The 19,740-nt window shown below is 41.2% G+C and overlaps 1 protein-coding gene across 1 annotated transcript in view; it reads right to left on the reverse strand.

Moving 5' to 3' along the window:
- Positions 1-18,770, reverse strand: part of LOC126254906 (protein unc-13 homolog 4B-like) — a 142,262-nt gene extending 123,492 nt beyond the window's left edge. The window contains exon 1 of the mRNA XM_049955348.1: positions 18,662-18,770. The gene's annotated coding sequence lies outside the window, so the exon portion shown is untranslated. The remainder of the gene's footprint in view (positions 1-18,661) is intronic.
- Positions 18,771-19,740: the final 970 nt, after the last annotated feature.

The following is a 19,740-nucleotide window of genomic DNA, read 5'->3' on the forward strand; positions in this document are numbered from 1 at the left end:
ATCAATTTGAACATAGGAACCCTAGTCCAAAAATGACTGAGTCGAAAGCTGCAAGTGAAAATTATTCTGATACCTCTGGCAGTGGACTATACGTACCGGTACTGTTGCTACGATTGTAGGTTAGGCAACTTTTGGAGGTGGTAGTATGAACCAAAGTAAGAAAAAATGTCCACTAAATATGGGCTCTAAAATGCATTAAATAGAAAAGTTGTGTTTCTCAGTAGCGAAGATTAGCAAGTACTCGTAGATCTTACGATATGCGTTAGCCATGTTTGCTAGACATGTTTTCCTTGTTTCAGTCCACACTACAACCTCTGGAAGTTGTAGACCCTACAATCTTAGCAACGATAGTACCGGTAAATGTATTCCACTGTCAGAGATATCAGAACGATTTTCTCTTATAACTTTCGACTCGGTCTTCCGAGGCAGGGTCCCTCGCCTCAAATTGATGCATTTGCCCTTCCTCATCGTCCCTGTAAGTTTGTAACTCACATAATCAGCCCGTACGTATTAGTCCGGACATATATACAAACGTGCATGAATGAAATATATATTTGTTGTAGCTATGCTATTTACGTGAAGTATTGTAAATGAGTTCCAATTTCAAATCGAGTGAGGTAATACAGTAGTAAAGACGCTGGAGCCAGATTCGGAAGGATCGGGGTCACATTCTCGTCCGACCATCCCTCTTGAGGCTCTTGTGGTTTCTCTAAACGATGAAGGTCAATGCTGGCATGATATCTTCAGAAAGAAAACGCCCGATTGTCGTGCCTAACATGAGCCTGTGCTCCATTTCTAACGACCTCGCTGTCGATGGGCTGTCGGTCGCTTATCGTTTCTCTCGTTTTTATTTGAATTCACCAGTCTGCCTCTGTGGGAGTGTTTAGAAATACATCTCTTCTACCAAGATTTGGTAGCGATATTAGTAAGAACTATGAATTAAAAGTGCGAGAAGATTTTGGCTTGGGGGTGAAAAATAGTGAGGAGTGACACTGCAGCTGTCGGAAATTGCCCCCTGTTACCAAATACAAATATACAGGAACAATAACTAGGTGAACTTAAACTCTACACCCACGAAAGAAAATGCAACTGTTATTTCATGCTAAGCTTTCACGCTTGAAAGTTGTTTCGCTAGTGAGTATTTGTTACAAAGTCATCTTATGAAATTGAAAAAAACTCCCGAAAATGACGACACTCTTCCCACATGCAAATGGAAGCCAGATCATGCCCTATGCTCTTACTTGCTAGACACGGCTACAACCCATTCCTTAATTTCCCAAGTTTTAAACGTTGTTTTTGTTTGTGGCTACACAGACTGGCCGCCTGTACTGGTCGTATGTAATGAAAGAGACATAGTTAACCGGAGATATATTCTTGACACAACTGTATGCGTTGAGAATGATTCTTAGATTTATAAAAGAGGTAAGAAAAGTCTTCTGTGGCATGTGCAATCTTTAGCCACAATTTGGTCACAACGGGCTTGACTTGCAAGCGACAGCACCTACTCGTCATCGCCGATTTCTGTCACATCTACGGTGCTCTTGCAGGGTTGGCTAGAAATAATGACGAGGTCTCATACTCCGGGGAGCGTAGGGGACGATGCGAGAGACCGGCAGCACTGTACTAGGCAAGGTCCTAGCGGAGGTGGTTTGCCATTGCCTTCCTCCGACCGTAATCGGGATGAATGATGATAATGAAGACGACACAACAACACCTAGTCATCTCGAGGGAGGAAAAATCCCCGACCCCGCCGGGAATCGAATCCGGGACCCCGTGCAAGAAGCGAGAACGCCACCGCAAGACCACGAGTTGCAGACTGGCTAGAAATGAAAGTGGCGTAAGTGGCAGCTCCAGGCCGCCAATTCTTTAGAAAAAATTGCGTTTTTGAGAAGGTCGGGGGAAGCATGAGCCATCCATGTTAGGTGGCTGGTGAGTGGGGAGAGCAGAAGACGTAAGTCCAAAGGGCGTGAGCTCGACTCCGAAAGAGGAACATCTTTTTATTTATTTTTTTAATTTCAGTTACTTACAATACAAGTGGATTGAAATAATGCCCTATAGATTGTATTTATTAAAATTTTTATAAAGGGCATGGAAAGGAAAGGCAAAGGAAAATTTGCGATTACAAATAAATTTCCAGGAAGGAACTGTAAAACGTACACGAGAATACGATATTCTAGAAAATTTTCGTTTCTCGTCGAAAAGCACGAAGGTAATGAGCTCCGTAGCCGTAGATAGCGTAGTCCGCAACCGCCTATGGGCCAATTTTACTTGTACCGGGAACTTATTGGTCGTGGGGACTGCCGCTGGCTGCTCGGAGGTCAAAAAGAAGCTAACGGTATACCAAGTCTATATACTTTAGTTACAACCCTTTCTTGGAAAAGTATTTGCCGAGTTCTCGTGGACACTGTAGCTATAATCCTTCCCTGGAAATTTATTTGCAAACTCAAATTTTCCTTTACATTTCCTTTTATGACAATTTTGAAAATGTTAATGAATACAAAATACTGAGCTCTCACGTTATTTTTAGTGTAAGTAACGTAAAAATTGAAAGTAAAAAAGTTCCTCACATGGTTACTCTCGACCCGACTACCTCCGCGTTACTATAGTGTACTCTTTCCGCAGTGCCAACCACTGCATTTGATCTGCACTATCATTAATGGCACGTGCCTCTCTTGACCCGCGTCAAAAACGCAGTTTTTTGTTAAAAAAAAAAAAGAAAGCTTGGTCATCTGGAGCTCCTACGTATTTCAATTTCATTTCTGGCCAAGTCCTGCAATTACCATAAATTTAGACGAATTCGGTGATGACGAGCACGCGTGGTCCCCTTGTTAACGAGCAGAGTAGCAGGATGCAAAACCCGAGCGAAAGTTCGCCAGGCACTGCGCCTTTTCGCTGACGCCGGTCCCACTACGGGAAACGCGGCAGCGCCGCTCCACGCCCCGCCACCTAGCGTCCGCACACCGGAACAAAGCAGCGGCTGCCTGCGTTCCCGCCCATCGTAGCGACCGGCTTTTTGTCCGGCGCGGCCGGCAGCAGACAGCTCGGAAAAATTGCGCAACGTGGTGCAGCTGACCTTGTGCGGAAACTACGAACCAGGATCGCGCCAGACCGGCCGGTTACTAGGAGAGGAAGTGGGCGCTTCTGTGTCACATCTATGAATAGCGCCTTACGCGTGAACCTATACACAGATGTTGACAGGCACGTAATAGATGTGAACCTGCATGTCCGAACGCTAGCTTACTTCACCTTATGAATGGAGCATGAATGAATGCAGACAGCACTGTGCATGTTTTCTGGGGCCGAAAAGTGGGCTCGAATGTGTGGGTGTACATGAAACGCTGTCCTTGTCAGTGTTTCAAAGGCAACCAGGTATCCTAGCAATGTAATTTTATCTAACGATTTTGCCCTATGATTGCTCAATAAGGTCATAGTGCTAGGACATCTAGTTTTACCTGAATATGAAAAGTACCAAAAAAATGAAACTTCCTGGCAGATTAAAACTGTGTGCTGGACCGAGACTCGAACTCGGGACCTTTGCCTTTCGCGGGCAAGTGCTCCACCATCTGAGCCACCCAAGCACGACTCACGCCCCGTCCTCACAGCCTTACTTCTGCCAGTACCTCGTCTCCTACCTTCCAAACCTTACAGAAGCTCTCCTGCGAACCTTGCAGAACTAGCACTACCAAAAAAATGATGATTTCAACTACATATAAGAAACATTTTGAAGAGCCAGTGCTCGTGTCACTTCGGTGAATGTGATAACGTGAAGTCGTGCGGGACAGTGATTTTGTCAGACCTAGGACTGGCGACGTAAGTGACCTTATCTGTCTCTCTGCCGATTTGAGTTCTTACAAGCAGGCCTGGATCCAAAAGAAGGGGTGGCCATGAAACCCATAAAAAAACGCTTTAGTATCCAACAGTGATTTGGATTCTCCGCTCAGCCTGTTTATCGATATGGAGGAAGGGTCAGAGATACTCTGGCTTCATACAATGGGTGCAGCTCTCTCACACAGAGGGCGCCACAACTGCAGGCATGTCACATGGTCCCGTCCCCTGACACGAGAGTGCACCTGTATACCGTGACCTTGCGCTCCTTCGGCAATTCTCGCCATTTTCTGAAGCCTTCAGTAAGTGCTTCACTTACAACGATTTTCGCTATGCTCTTGGCTTTGCTACTACCTATCTTTTCACTTCATGAATTACTCCACCATTGACCACAGGAACCACCCACCTGTTGTGGTCTCTGCTTCATCATCACTGTGTGTGATCCTAAACTGTGTTCTACCTCGTCGAGTAGGATATAAAATATGACATACAAACTTACAAATTTCTCAGGTACTTCTGAAAAATGAAGGAGCATAGAAATTAAGAGTCTCGAAAATGGATATTTTAAGAAATTACAAGCAACTTTTCAATTTCTCTCCCGTATGGATGCACCCATGTTCTAGCGACCTCGAGTAAACGCTGTAGCCATGTAAAAGCACTCATTCACACGCTGCTCGTGCCGGTTGCAGGACCTACTCCTCCCGAATTAACCTAATGGCCTGCAGGTAATAAATAGTCCCGAGACCTCCCAGCAGTTTGCAGGTTCATACTTCAGTCTACGGCAGATCACTTTTAAGTGAGCAAGTCCTCCGATCCCACTGTAGTTTCAATAAACAGAATGGGAGTGAAAGTGCTTGTTCTTAAAGATAACGCCTTTCGATTTCAAAAACTGTTGAAAATTGGTGTCTCGCGATGGACGCTTAACATTAAGGTTCAAATGGCTCTGAGCTCTATGGGACAACTGCTGAGGTCAGCAGTCCCCTAGAACTTAGAACTACTTAAACCTAACTAACCTAAGGACAGCACACACATCCATGCCCGAGGCAGAATTCGATCCTGCGACCGTAGCGGTCGTGCGGTTCCAGACTGTAGCGCCTTGAACCGCTCGGCCACACCGGCCGGCGCAACATTAAGGGTTCCAGAAGCTTTAGTGAAACTATTTCTATTGAAGAGCTGGATGTTGTGGAGACTCAAGAAGACCACAATCACATGGAAATACCTTGCGGCAAAATTCAGAGGCAAAAAATAATTTGTATTCTGAAGAGAAAAGCTACAGAAGATATTTGTGAGATACCGTCAAAGCTAATTTACAATCCCATGAAAGGAGAAGATAAGATAGAAATAACAACCAGAGATGTTGACAGCTTTGGTAAAACAATTAAAAAAGCTTGTGAAATTGCCGACAAGTATTGAAGAGGTTCATGATACTATCAATATGCTAAATTTGGAAACTATAGTCGGTGCAAATTTCTTGCTAGAAAATGATACTGAGAAAAAAGTTGTAATATTTTGTGAATCTGAAAACCTCAAAATACTTATTCAGTGTGACACGAAATATGTTGATGGAACATTCAAGTGTTGCACAAGGTTTTTTGTCAGCTGTTTACAATACTTGGGCTAGTTAGTAGACATTATATTCCAAGGGCTTTTGTTCTTTATTGAACGACAAGAAAACTTCGTCGTATAAGTATATCTTTCAAACAGTTATCGATAAATGTAATGACCTAGATCTGAAATTTTCACCATCAACGATGTTTTCAGATTTTAAAGACAACATAATGAATGCTAGAAGTGAAATCTGGACAGATACAAGAATACATGAATGCAAATTTCATTTAACGCAGAGCTGAAGCGAATAATACAACCATTGGGACTTGCACATGATATTACACACGATATGAAATTGGAAGTTTTCTCCCTTATATATTTTTTTGCCCATGCTGGATCCTGATACGGTTGCTGACTGTTTTGTTAAGGATTTTATGTCAGTGATGCCTGCACCGGTAAATTTGCAAACGGTGAAAATTGCTGAAAGAGAGAGGAATCCCTCATCTACGCACTCGTCAGTCATATCGTGCAGGCCTGTGTTAATAACCGCTAGTGCTAAGTGAAATGTTGCTAATGATAAATGCTCATTTCGATTTTATATTGACAAATTCTGAAGCTGTCAAAATCGTGAGAGCTTGTTGCTATTATGGTTCTTAAATCAATTGAGTGTCACACGTACTTCTCTAATTGTTTGAAAAATGTTTTTCAAACGCCGTATTCCTCTGAAACGGAAGTTCTTGGAAATTACACTAAAAATATACTCATTAATTTAAACAAATTATTATTGTATTAAAGAATGTTATAGTTATTATAATCAAAGGCGATTGTGTGAAAGCAAGTGGTCATGGCTAGTTAGATTTGATGTTGGGAGAGGGGGGGGCAAATTACGACATCGCTGCTTCGGCCTCCCCTCCCCCCCCCCCCCCCCCCGGCCTCCCATCCCCGCCCCCGAAACGAACTGCAGATCCGTAACAGCGCAGGCGACGATTTGGCTACCATCAGATCGAAAGGGCGAGATGCATGTGGTGTTTCATCTCTGAACCAGTGACCTTGCTTGCTATGGAGTCCAACTGTCTACCGCAAATACCTTGATACATTAAAAGTGCCGTCACCAGAATAAGTTGCGAGACTGAGCAATATGGAGTAACAGTGCACATTGCTGGCTAGTACGAATTAATTAATTACGAGTCAGTCACAAAAGCAGTTTTCCGCAACATTTGAGTTTTTCTTTTTATTTTCAGTTGGATCAAGAGGGCTGTACTATGAATAACTGTCTCCTCATCGTAATGGGCAGAAGCCAACACTAGAACGCAACTATTTCTGCTAACTTTACGTACAGAAGCACAGAAATAAGCATCAATGCAGCATCATTGTCATAATACACACGAATTGTGGAGGAAGGGAATTTGAGTGGTGCAATATGTTGGTATGAGGACAATGGAAAGGACAGGACGGGACTGTTGTCTTTTTTTTTTTTTTTTTTTTTTTTTTTTTTTTTTTTTTTTTACACCAAGGCAATATTCAAACCCTGTTAGTATCCTGACGTGGAGAATTTTTGTAGGAGATGAAGTGGGCTCTCTGATAACTCAGCTATCCTTTTTCATAGATGATTGATATTGGGACACGACGATCGTATGTACACATTTATCCCTCTAGAGACATATATATTCAACAGTAGAGTGCACCATCCTATCAATTTTAAACTGAGTCATAGCTGTTTGATGAGCACTCTGTGGACATTTGGGTAGTCCCCTGTCCTTCATAAAACTGAACTCTGTGTTAGTCAGCCTATCTTTGATGCTACCGAGACTGGATGTCTCTGCCTCAGACCTACTCCTATGGTTCTCTGTGAGTCGGAAACAGCTGTTGATGAAGTGTATCTCTTTTGACTGTTATAAGTACTACTTAGCTGTCTCTGTTCAAGTCTATTAATGTGCACCGCGCTTTTGGTCTGGGGAATCAAATTTTCAAAGAGAAGGCGCTTCCTTCTGCCGCACCAATACAAAATAGAAGTTCACGACTGCTCCTCAAACAATTTACACAAAATTTTCCAGGCTTCACTAGGTCACCTGATAGTTCACACGAATTTTGTTACATTTAAAAGTATGGAGCTATAGGCAATCAAATACGCTCCAGTTTACATTCCCTCTCTGAATTAGGTATTAACTGATGTTTGACTTCATTTTGTACAGTTTTATTAATAAAAGAAATTATACCCTTCCAAGAGATATTTGATACTCATTAGAAGACTTGTCAAGGCACATTCGAAAAAATATTATTGTTGCTTCACGTATTTTCGTGTATTACATTAATTTTTCTGAAAAGAGTAATTCGCAGTATTGCAGCTAGTACACTCAGCATTTGTGTTCTTAAATCTTCAAAAGATGACATTAGAGCACAAGTGTGATAATAATTTAATCTTTAACCTGGCTCTCAGTATCCCATGTATTGAGACTGTGGCAAAGCGTCTTCTCCCATTTAGGCAGCAAAGAACGACACGATCGAGAAAATGGTATATTCACAGAGTGAAAACCGCTCCAGTAATGAAATATAGGTCAGATTTTGGGACGGATTTGGAGGTTTCATTTTGATGTACTCTGGCACAAAAGGCAGGTATTTGGATTTTAGTGTACTCTGCCATGTACTTGAAAACTATACAAACATTTAGTCAACAGAATATATCGCTCGTATTCCATGAATTATTGACTGACATATGCTCTATATTTACTCAAACGATTTATTTGTTTTTGCATATTGTTACTAATTTTTGTTCATTACATCTGGCCTAAATGATGAGCAAGAGGGAATTGATTACATTCTATTTGCAAACGATATTCGAGGAATAATGAGCTGTCCAACTGATTAACGAAATATTTCCAGTATTCAAGTGGAACGATCAAAACACATGACGAAAGCACTTCTTAGATGTATCAGTGAGGTGCTGAGGTCGTCTGACTCTCATCGTTACAGTAAAACGGGAAAGGAGAAAAATACATACCCCTCCATGTCAATTTTTTAGAACAGTGTGTTCTCTGAGTTTAATCGAAAATACCGTAAGTATTTTCCAGATGGTGTCTACCAAAGGCACCTGCTTTTTTTATCACCGTGCTCGGACGTCGACATAGAGCAGTAATTAATGTCCAGTAGGAAACTGGCAACCCTGCAGTGGGAGCTGCAGCTGCCGGCCCACTTGTCAACGGCCAGAGTGCCAGGTGAGCAGAAACGGCAGGAAACACCAAATGGCTCTGCACTGGCACCTGCAGTGGTGACGTCAGTCTATCAGCACGGCCAGTTCACCCAATTTTTCTAGGCAAGCTAACTCGATTTCCACAACGTACAGGGATGAAAGGAAACGCTATAGGATGAAACGAAGAGAGGGACATGACAGTACTATGTTATCTGATCGTGAGAGGAAGGCTGTTAAATATTTTTAACTTTGTAAAAGAAGTCATCCTTAAAACATATAATGTTGTTAACTATCAGCTATCACGTGGGGCACCATTTATTTATTATATATAATGAACCTGTTTCTTCTTGTGTAACTGTTATTCAAGAAACAGAGACTATGATCACTGTGAAAATAACGACCATTATGATAGAAAAAGAAGTCAGAGCAAGGCAGTAAGTAGAGACAGCAATACTACTGAATGTCAGGCATCCAGCAGTGTTAGCTTCAGATGCGTCCTCTGCAATGATGAGCTGAGCTGTGGCAACCAGCCTCTATCACACAAACAGACATGGACACTGTCTGTTTACCATTCATCTTTTAGACGAGATAAAGGTCCTACAGAGATGAATGAGTAACGGTATCGGCGCAGAAATCTGACATTCACGATTTGATGCCTTGCTAGTCTTTGTATCTCTTCAGGCATAGCTTCATATACATGAACAACCTCAAGTTCCACATCTAGTGCAAGGACGTTACCTAAATTGCAAGACAGACTAACCATGTCATTAGTGTTGAATCGTTCTGAGGGTACCAGCAGCTCTGAAGACTTCTTGAAGGGCTTCTTGGCCTTTGCATTGGATAGCACAAATGACCAATGTTGCTATGTTTTTTGGAGGAAGAGATTTGGAGCAAACAGATGCAGTTCATACAACAAAAAATCCACCATATGTCTATATTACCCTAATATCTTATGGCTTTCATGTTTGCTGGATAATATCTGCAAGTATTGTATCAGTCTGAACAATATTAAACTATTATCTTGTTTATATTCGATGAGGACTGAAAAGTCATGCATTGCTCCAACACACTGTTGTTTAATATTATTTAAATATTTATATTTCAATTAAAAGTAATAGTAACACAGTGTAAAAAATTTTTACTATTTATGGGTACTTACAAAAAAGTATCATAAAACTAGCTCGAAAACCTGAACAGAAGTATACTGTACACAAATGATTTAAAATTGTTTGTAGTTATTCTTCCATAACTAATGCAACATATCAGCACTTTAGAGATGTAAAAAAATATATTAAGCAGCAAAAGTGCTGACTAATTAGCTTAAACAATGTCTTCGCCCATCACAATGTACCCTACTGCATAAGAGTGGAACAAATAAGTTCGAAACATCAGATAAATATAATGCTATTAACTTTTTTATATTGCTTTACTTAGGTGTCATCAATACAAAAAGTTATTACCAAAAAATAATTGAATTGAGTGTAAAATGATATTAACTGCGATATATCTAATGTTTTAAATATTAACTATAATATTCAGAGCTTCTTTAAATGGGAAAAAGATAAAGTAAGAAATTCATGGCTGAGTGATGTAGTAATCTGTCTAGAATGGAAAAAATCCAAATAATAACGAATGTTAAGTTGCATTAAGAGTAGGATAGAGTATTGTTAATTAATATGCCTAATAATATAAAAGTAACCAAAGACTAAGATAATAATCATGTTGAGCTAGTTGAATAAAGATTAATATTCTATAAGTAATATATAACCATTAGTTTTTGAACTAAAAATGAACTCCCTTCCTCCAAAAATGGTAGTGTTGTCAAGGAAACTGTACTGTGAATATTCACTAATTCATAGTATTTCTACTGGTAGTTGCAGTAACTCAATTACATTAATCTAATGACAGCAGAAATATGTATAACAATTATACAGTTTCAGAAATGATAGTTGTTACAGATAAATTCAAGAGATGACAATAAAATGAGATGCTACCCCTTTGTGAAAGAATGCTGTTTGTATTTGTGAAATATATGTTCTTTCAATGACCAGCTGGCTCTGTGTTCTAGAAAGGCGATTAGTGTGCAATACACTGCTTCCCTCTGAATACTCCAAATACTAGTGCCTGAATGTCTCACTGCTATAGTTCAAGGAATATCTAAACATACCATATTACCATAATGCCAGTCAATGAAACAGTATTATTAATTTTCTTCACAACTTAATGACAATGACAGTTGTTAAAATTGTATCATGAGCAAACAAAAGGACCAATGATATATTAATAAAATTTAAAAGAGTTCTTTACAGATTTTAGGTAAACTGTAGGATGTTTGAATATAAAAAGATATAAATCTTCTAAAGTAATCTTATTTGCTGAAGCAGTCTACTTTAGTTGTAAATTTTAAACTCTAAACAACACTGCAGAATATCATGCATTTATTAATATTTTATGATATGATAACATTACTTAGTAACTTTCATGTTCATAGGAAATATTTACTGCAGAAATTGCAACAGCATTTCTTCAACAGTTAATGTTATAGAGCTTCACAGCTCATTTTCATACTCAAGAATATTTAAAATTGTGAATTAGTCTGCATTTCAAAGCAACATTCCCTTTCATAAAGAAACACTAAAAAGAAACAAGTTTCTTGTGGTGGTCAATTTCTGCACTAGCTGTAAATAAATTGCAGTTGTTTACAGAAAATCGACTTCTGCATGTTACTTGTTAATTTTTTTGCTTTATTTATAAACCCAGACAGGTTCCATCTTTTTAACAAGGTGTCGTCAGTGGGTGTCCTGTATATTTTTAAATTTATATCCAATTTGTGACAATGAAAGAATCAGTAATATTCCAGGACACCAATTGAAGATGCATTGATACAAAGGCGAAATGCATCTAGTGGATAAATAAAATAAAAATTAATGTGCAGAATGCAGAAGGTGTTTTCTTACATACTACTGCAATTTACTAAAAACAAAGTGAGCCTTTTCGTTCTTTCAGTACAGTTAGTTTTTGTTGAAGCAATTCCTGTTTATCAACAGCTCGTGTTTCCTCGCATTTTGCAAATAACATATGCTTCAAACAGAATAAAGAGACCTCTTATCCTTTAACAAAAGTCAGCTGGCGAATACTTACAATTATAAATTACACTAGTGAATGCTTAAATACAGAAAGAAATACATTATTCGCTATTACCTAAGTTGTGAACTCAGTACACTTCACTTCCAGTATGGAACACACACATATTGTTGGCTTAGTTTTCACTGTTGAATTAGTTAATTCACCGTTTATTCCAGTTAGGCATAGTTATGTGATAATTTACAATAACACAGTAAAGAAACTGTTTCTGTGTTAATCGTACGATCATCTTGTTTAGAAGCAGATCTCGATGGAGAATACATAGTACAGACCAATCAAAGGCCCGCACACGACTGCACTGTCGCCGTCTCCAAAATGGCGCTCTCTGACGTTGAAGGTCACCAAGCACGTGGTTACACTAGAACCGCTTCGAAAAGCCGCTGTAAAACTGGCTTGCTTGCCAGCTGGTTGTACATGTCTGAATAGAAAGGTGTATGGAGGTTTGAACAATTCAAGGACGTGCTTCATTGGTTGTTACCACTCACACGAAATCCGTATTCAGCAGATGGTGAATACATTCTTTTGTTAGGCTGTTTCAGATTATTTTGTGGCATTGACTTTATTACACAGTAAAAATCCAACAATGCAAGAGCAACCTATAATTTTTTGCATCCAAAAATTGGGTTTTGAATCAAAAAAGCAAAAAATTTATATGTCGCTTACATGTGCTAAAGTAACTGTGATAATCAATCACTGACGGCATCCTCGAAATAATTTGCGAGTTGCTGACAGCCATACTTTAGATGAAGTCTGATGATGGCTTTAAAACATTTCCTTGGTGCGCCACTGTTGCGTTTCATACTTTCAGGTCAGACCATAAAATTTGTCCAGGATGACATTTGCTGGGCATACGAATTATATTACCTGACAAATAAAGATGGCCACTCGCTAAGGAGGACGGAGACTTCTGTACAGTTCAGTTTCCAACCATTTTTAGCTGCTGTGCATGGAACTATACATGAGGAATAGTCGTGAAGACAACTTGGGTAATTCTCGGTTCACTGGTTAACTGTTGCACAAAAAGTGAATGCACATTCAGGATTTGTCCTTCATTTCTTCTCTGTTGACGAGGTAAGTATTTCTACCTGAAGACCTCGCTACTAACAGAGTGTAAAACACAAAAGTAACGGCAACATATCAAGATCTTTCGTGTTGCAGTTGCAATCACTCATGGGAGAAAGTAGAATAGCGTTTGATAGGAGATGACATATCGGAGGAGGCTCGCGTCAAGGTGTACGTTGAGTCCGTACCTGCTGCCAGCTGCTGAAGCCTTTCCCGTAGCAGCGCGGTGACACTAACTACAAAACCGGTTCCACTATCCGAGGCAGAACGGCTCTTTGTCTTGCACTGCAACTCGAACGTGTTAATTTCTTCATGTTCAGTAGCTGCGCTTCTGTTATAAATAATTCGTCGGCCGGTACGCTGTTGGAAACAGTGTATTTACTAGGACTGCACAGGAGTAAGCGAAAATTGTCTGTGGACTTGTCCGAGGAACACGCAAATAAATGTTTAGGCAAATGACGGAAAACAAATCAGTATTAACAACCAGTGACGCTGCAAATACAATATAACGTCCCATGGCTACGGCAGATCGTCTTACCTCTGAGATGCTATTATTATGAACCACCACAAACAGTTTCCACAATTTGGAAATTTGTGACATAGCCGGATTAGAAGATATCAAGGCATCGCGAATTTAGTACTGGAGGGAAGTGTGTGTGCGTGTGTTGGGGGGGGGGGGGGGGGGCGTAGAGGGAGACCAATAGATGAATACAATAAGCAAATTCAGAAGTGTGTAAGTTGTAGTAGTTATTCGGAGATGAAGAGGCTTGTACACGATAGAGCAGCATGGAGAGCTGCGTTAAACCAGACTTCAGACTGAAAACCACAACAACAACATTGCTGCAGCAGATCGTCTTACCTCTGTGATGTAATAATTATGAAGAGCCACAAACAGTTTTCACAGTTTGTTCTAAATACGGGTACCCGTCATCATAATTTTTAGTAAATTATAGATTTAATTTCTCACGAGGCAACAAACATTTTCATCATTTGTGGCTACATGTCTGCATATGATGAGTAAGTATTGTTTGTCCTCCACGATTAGTTATGTGCAAGTAATGAATTTACTGGTTAGGTTCTTACTTGCAAGCAATGTGGAAGAAAGAACGAAAATGTAGTCTCCACTGTTTGTGAGTTACATGAGCACAGTTATTATAATTCTCTTAATTCTACGGCGAACCGAGTGTAGCTCAAGCATTTCTTTTATAAATGCCAGGGCGATTTCGCTTTATAGCTTTAATAATTTTATGAACTACGGTTTAAAAAGTTTGGTATCAATAACTGATGTATTTATACAGTTGCATGGGCAGCAAAACACTTCACACCAGATTAGTGGTAATGGCTGTTTCATCTGTCAAGGTCACGCAAGTGATTGCTTGTTCAGGCCATTTCATCCGCATGTACATCTGCATGACTACTGTGTAAATAAGTTCACACTTAAGTGCTTTGCAGAGATTTCACAAAACCGCTTTCAGAGTATTTCTCGATCATTCCACTGTCAAAGATTGCATGGTAAAAATGAACACATAAATCTTCACGTGCGAGCTCTGATTTTTGTTATTTTATCACAATGGTCGTTTATCTCTATGTAGAAAGAAATCAAAATATTTTCACATCCGGAGGAGAAAGAAAATGATTGAAACTTGGTGGAAAGATATCGCCGAAATCGAAAACGCTTTTGTTTTAACCATTGCCACCCCATTTCGTATATCATACCCGCGACATTCTCCCCCTTATTTAGGATAATACAAAACATGTTACCCTTTTTAAAAATTTTCCGAAGTTCCTCGTCAACGCTATCTGGTACGGACCCAATACAGGAGCAATGCTCCACAAGAGGACAGACCCGCGTAGCGTAGGCAGTCTCTTTGGTAGGTCTGTTGGGTCTCCTAAGTGTCCTGCCCATCAAACTCAATGTTAGGTTCACCTTTCCCACAACAATTTCCGTGTGGTGCTTCCAGCTTAAGTTGTTCGTAATTGTAATCCCTCGGCGTTTAGCTTAATATACAACCTGTAAAATTGTGTGATTTGCCTTGTAACCGAAATTTGATAGATATTTTTAGTACTCATCTGGAAGACCTCAGATTTATTTATTGTTCATGGTCAAAAAAATGGTTCAAATGGCTCTGAGCACTATGGGACTCAACATCTTAGGTCATAAGTCCCCTAGAACCTAGAACTACTTAAACCTAACTAACCTAAGGACATCACACACACCCATGCCCGAGGCAGGATTCGAACCTGCGACCGTAGCAGTCCCGCGGTTCCGGACGGCAGCGCCAGAACCGCTAGACCACTGTTCATGGTCAATTGCCACTTTTAGCATCGTGGAAACAACTTGTCTGTATCATTTTGTAATCCGTATTGATCTTCTAATGAGTTTACTAAACTATAAACGACAGAGTCATCTGCAAACAATTTAAACGCCCTGTTCAGATAGTCTCCTAAATCATTTATATAGATTAAGAACACCAGAAAGCCTATAACAACTCCTTGGGGTACCCTAAATATCACCTGTGTTTCACTCGTGTCAATTACTACGAACTGTGAGTGACTTTTCTGACAGGAAGTCATGAATCCAGCTGTACAATTGAGACGATACTTTGCAGGTACGTATACGATTAGAAGGCACTTGTGATAAACAGTTCAAAAGCCTTCTGGGAATCTGGAAATACGGAATAACTTGATATCACCTGTCGAGAGAACCCATTACCTAGTATAAATAAAGAGCCAGTTGTGTTTCACAAGGACGATCTTCTCCGAATCCATGCTATGTGTAAATATAGCGTTTTCTTTGAGGTGTTTCTTCGTGTTGTAACTCGTTAGGTAAGAAGGTAAAGTTTGGGTCCGACCGACCATCATGTCGTCCTTCGCCAGTTGCGGCATAGGATGCGGTATGGAGGGAAATGTGGTCACCACACAGTTCTCCTGGTCGTTGTCGGGTTTCTTGACCTTGGAACCGCTACTAAGCGTCCGATTAGCTCATCAGTCGTCCTCACGAGGCTGAACGTATCCCGTACCAGTCCTTCCACCAAGGAAAAATCGCTGGCAGTACCGGGGATGAACCTGTTCCCCCCCCCCCCCCCCCTCCTTTCCCCTCCATGTGGATCAGCCGCGCTCGCTGACTACTCAGCTACGGAAGCGGATATTCTAACACATTTTATGTTGCCAAATCCTACCGAAAATGGTACCGGTTTAAGGCATCCGCAGTCGTTAAAACCCCACTGTTCGTGATATCCCGCATTTCCAAAAGCTAGATAGCTTCGCCGTATACTTTACAACATCTGGTAAGAATATCAGATCCTATTGTGCTTCAGATTACTAGCAATAGTATACATCGTATATTAGTCAGCAAACAGAGGTATGATGAAATGTCGAAGAGAGCAGTGTAGGTCTTCTGGAATTATTATAGACGCTTATTATAGAGCAGTCTTTCCATTAATCCCGAGAATCTTATTCCAAGAAAAAAAAAGACTATCTTTGACAGTGCACTTGTGGCATATAGTGTGAAATAAGGTAATCTTTCGTACTGTCAGAGCGTTTTCTTTGATAGATCCTAAGGTCGAATCAAAATTCGAAGAAGTTTTGTGAATAAAAAGATCGTCGGTGTCTCGAGTACAACATAGGCGTCAGGCACGTCGATGGAAATACGCTTCTTTGGAGGTTTACACGTAAAGACCTCATACATTATCTTCCAAGTCAGGTAAAGCAGGATGACCTATTAATGGAGATCTAATGAATCAGATTAAATATTAAAAAAACGTGATTTATTTTGGAATCTATGGGTCCAAACGAATCGGAAGGTAATTCCCTGGTAACCAAGACAATTGGACTGACATTCCTATTCTATGGTTCGAGCTCATGACACCTCGCTGCAACGACTGATAACCAATAAAATTAGAAATTTCCTTACAGGGCTCGAGCGAAGTTCGATCTCCTCAATTGAAGTGGACAGCAGCTCTATTGCTCTACAAACAGTATTCAAACTGCGTGAGAAATAAATATGATGCAGCAATCGGTTCACTGTCAGGCTACGCACAAAATAATACCGCACCATGTGTGGTGGGGTAGGTAAAAATGTGCATGCTAATTCGCTGTCTAGACACAATTGGAAAAGTGATCTCTTTCGGAATTTAAGATATTCTAAACTGTCTATTCAGACCTCTCGTATTGTTAAATCACTTCTAAAACTGACACAAAAGTCACTGATTTAATGTAAGCTTCAAATAAATATATTATTTCACCGTTTCTCAGTAATCAGAGTTTGATCATTTGAAGTGTTAGCATGCCGTAGTCAATGTAAACCGTTTTTCCTTCTTTAACACTTAATAATGTGGGCCTGTCATTTCTCAAGCAGAGTTGCCGCCGCCTCCAGAAGCTTGACACATAGCGAGGCCGCTGCTTGCTTAAAACATTGCGCTATTTTCGGACGTTGGGTAGACTACCTGAGAATTCTGATTAAGTTTTTTGTGGTTTCTGTGAAACATGCTGACACTGGTTTCTAGCGTCTTCGACATCGACAGGACATTTGTGTACAGCCTAAGCTGCATTCCTAAGCAGCATTCTTTTAGTTCGTCAGAGCTTCAACCAGTAGTAACTTTCTCCGGAATTTCCAAACGCCACACAATTTCCTCTGAAAGTGAAACCTGTCAGTAGTGTATTTTATTCCATAACAAGTGTTGGTATTGTGGTAGCACTTGTCTGGATGACAGTCGGTTCAAATCATTAAAATCGTTTTTCATCTCTAGTAGGATTTGATAGCAAGAAAGGATGTTTCCGTACAGTTCGTTCTCATCGATGTCTTAGATAAATTGTAAACCTCCACTCACTGTGTCCTGGCGTGGTGACATCCTACGTTAGTGACGATGCGTTTGACGAGTGAGCGTGTTGAGATCAGCGCTTCTCTAGATGCTATTTAAGAGGAATATTAAAATCTATTAAGATCCGACATTTACCAACTACGAATGTGCACAAATGTGGAAATACTTTCCAATTCCTGAGATGATCAAGGTTCTTAGTACTGCCGAACAAACCGAGCATTGTTTATTAATTTTTTTTGAACTAACGTTTCCGATAGAAAAGATGTAACGTAGATTGTGTTGGCCACGCTTGCAGAATGAAACATTACTCATGCAATGGCCTTACTTCGAATCCTGTTCGGCTCTCAGTCTTGATTCGTATGGATCTTTTGTCTGAAATTCTATATACGACCAACAGAAAGGATGTGGGTTCTGTAGGTCATAATGTTATGAGAAATACGAGTAAGAAACGTCCTTTCTGTGACCAATGAGATAAAAAAGGCTCGGATCAGATGACACCACCTTGCCTATTGTTACGAAGAGTGTATTCCTCATTGTTGAAGATCTTCTAACAAGCTGAATAGCCAGTACCGCAATGGAAGACACGATCACGGCGTAGGAACGACATTATTTGGGCTTAGGTGACACAACGCTTTTGTCAATAGCACAGAGTTTGCTGCCATGAGGGGAGGGTCTCAAACCATAATAAAAAAAAAAAATGGTTCAAATGGCTCTGAGTTCTATGGGACTTAACATCTGAGGTCATCAGTCGCCTCGAACTTAGAACTACTTAAACCTAACTAAACTAAGGACATCACACACATCCATGCCCGAGGCAGGATTCAAACCGGCGACCGTAGCAGTCGCGCGGTTCAGAACCGAAGCGCCTAGAACCGCTCGGACACCGCGGCCGGCCCGTAATCAACGGTTTAGGCTTTCTGTGGTATCCAAGGGTCATTCCAAACGAATGCCGAAAGGGTCCTGTCAGATTGGCCATGTCAGGCCCCTTCATCCGTGCTTATGTTTATCTAATGACATCAGTGCCGACGCAAGATTGTAGATTAAAAGAACCAGATAAGCGGAGTTGGGACGGTACCTGGTGCCAGCGTTATACACCCGGGACGCGGCAGCAGCGGCGGCGGCGGACGCCGGTCGTCGTGTGAGGGAGCTGGACTGTGCAGGCACTGCCACCGCGCGGACGGTCAGCTTCCCACTGCGGGCTGCCGCCGGTCGCGCGCGCCGCCGCCGCCGTCAGCGTCACGTGCTGCGCAAGGTGGCCGGCAGGGGCCCCGCGAGCCTCGCCCGCGTCCGGAGGATGTTCCGCCAGCGGCCAGAGAAGCCGTCGCTCGGAGTCGGATAGCGCCTGGCGTGGGTTGTAACCCCTACTCATTTCTCTCTCCGAAGAACACGGTCCTCATCCTTTCCTCAGTGCAGCACACATTTGTTTCACAAACATTCTAGACTGAATCTGTCAGGTAGTATGATTCCTTACACAGGATCATCCCTTACGGTGTCCGCCCCCGGTAGCTGAGTGTTCAGCGCGACAGAATGTCAATCCCAAGGGCCCGGGTTCGATTCCCGGCTGAGTCGGAGATTTTTTCCGCTCAGGTACTGGGTGTTGTGTTGTCCTAATCATCATCATTTCATCCTCACCGACGCACAAGTCGCCGAAGTGGCGTCAAATCGAAAGACTTGCACCAGGCGAACGGTATACCCGACGGGAGGCCCTAGTCACAGGACATATATCCCTTATGGTGTGGTTACACCTCTCTCCACCATATATTTTCTCCCTGGGATGCCAGTCGAACAACACGCAAGCTGCTGGTCGCTAAAAATTACTACACCAAGAAGGATACGAAATAACGAAATTGTAATTACTGTATGTATACACTGAGGTGATAAAAGTCATGGGATACCTCCCAGTATCGTTTCGGCCTTCCTTTTGCCCAGTGAAGCGCGGTAGGTCGATGTGGTACGGGCTCAATAAGTCGTTGGAAGTCCCCTGCAGAAATATCGAGCTATGCTACCTCTATAGCCGTCCATAGTTGCGAAAGTATTGCCCGTGCAGGATATTGTGGACGAACTTACCTCTCGACTATGTCCCATAAATATTAGATGGAATTCATATCTGGTATTGTCGCTGGCCAAATCATTCGCTCGCACTGTACAGAGAGT

The sequence above is a fragment of the Schistocerca nitens genome, chromosome 1, assembly GCF_023898315.1.
Source record: "Schistocerca nitens isolate TAMUIC-IGC-003100 chromosome 1, iqSchNite1.1, whole genome shotgun sequence".
Classification (NCBI taxonomy): Eukaryota; Metazoa; Arthropoda; class Insecta; order Orthoptera; family Acrididae; genus Schistocerca; species Schistocerca nitens.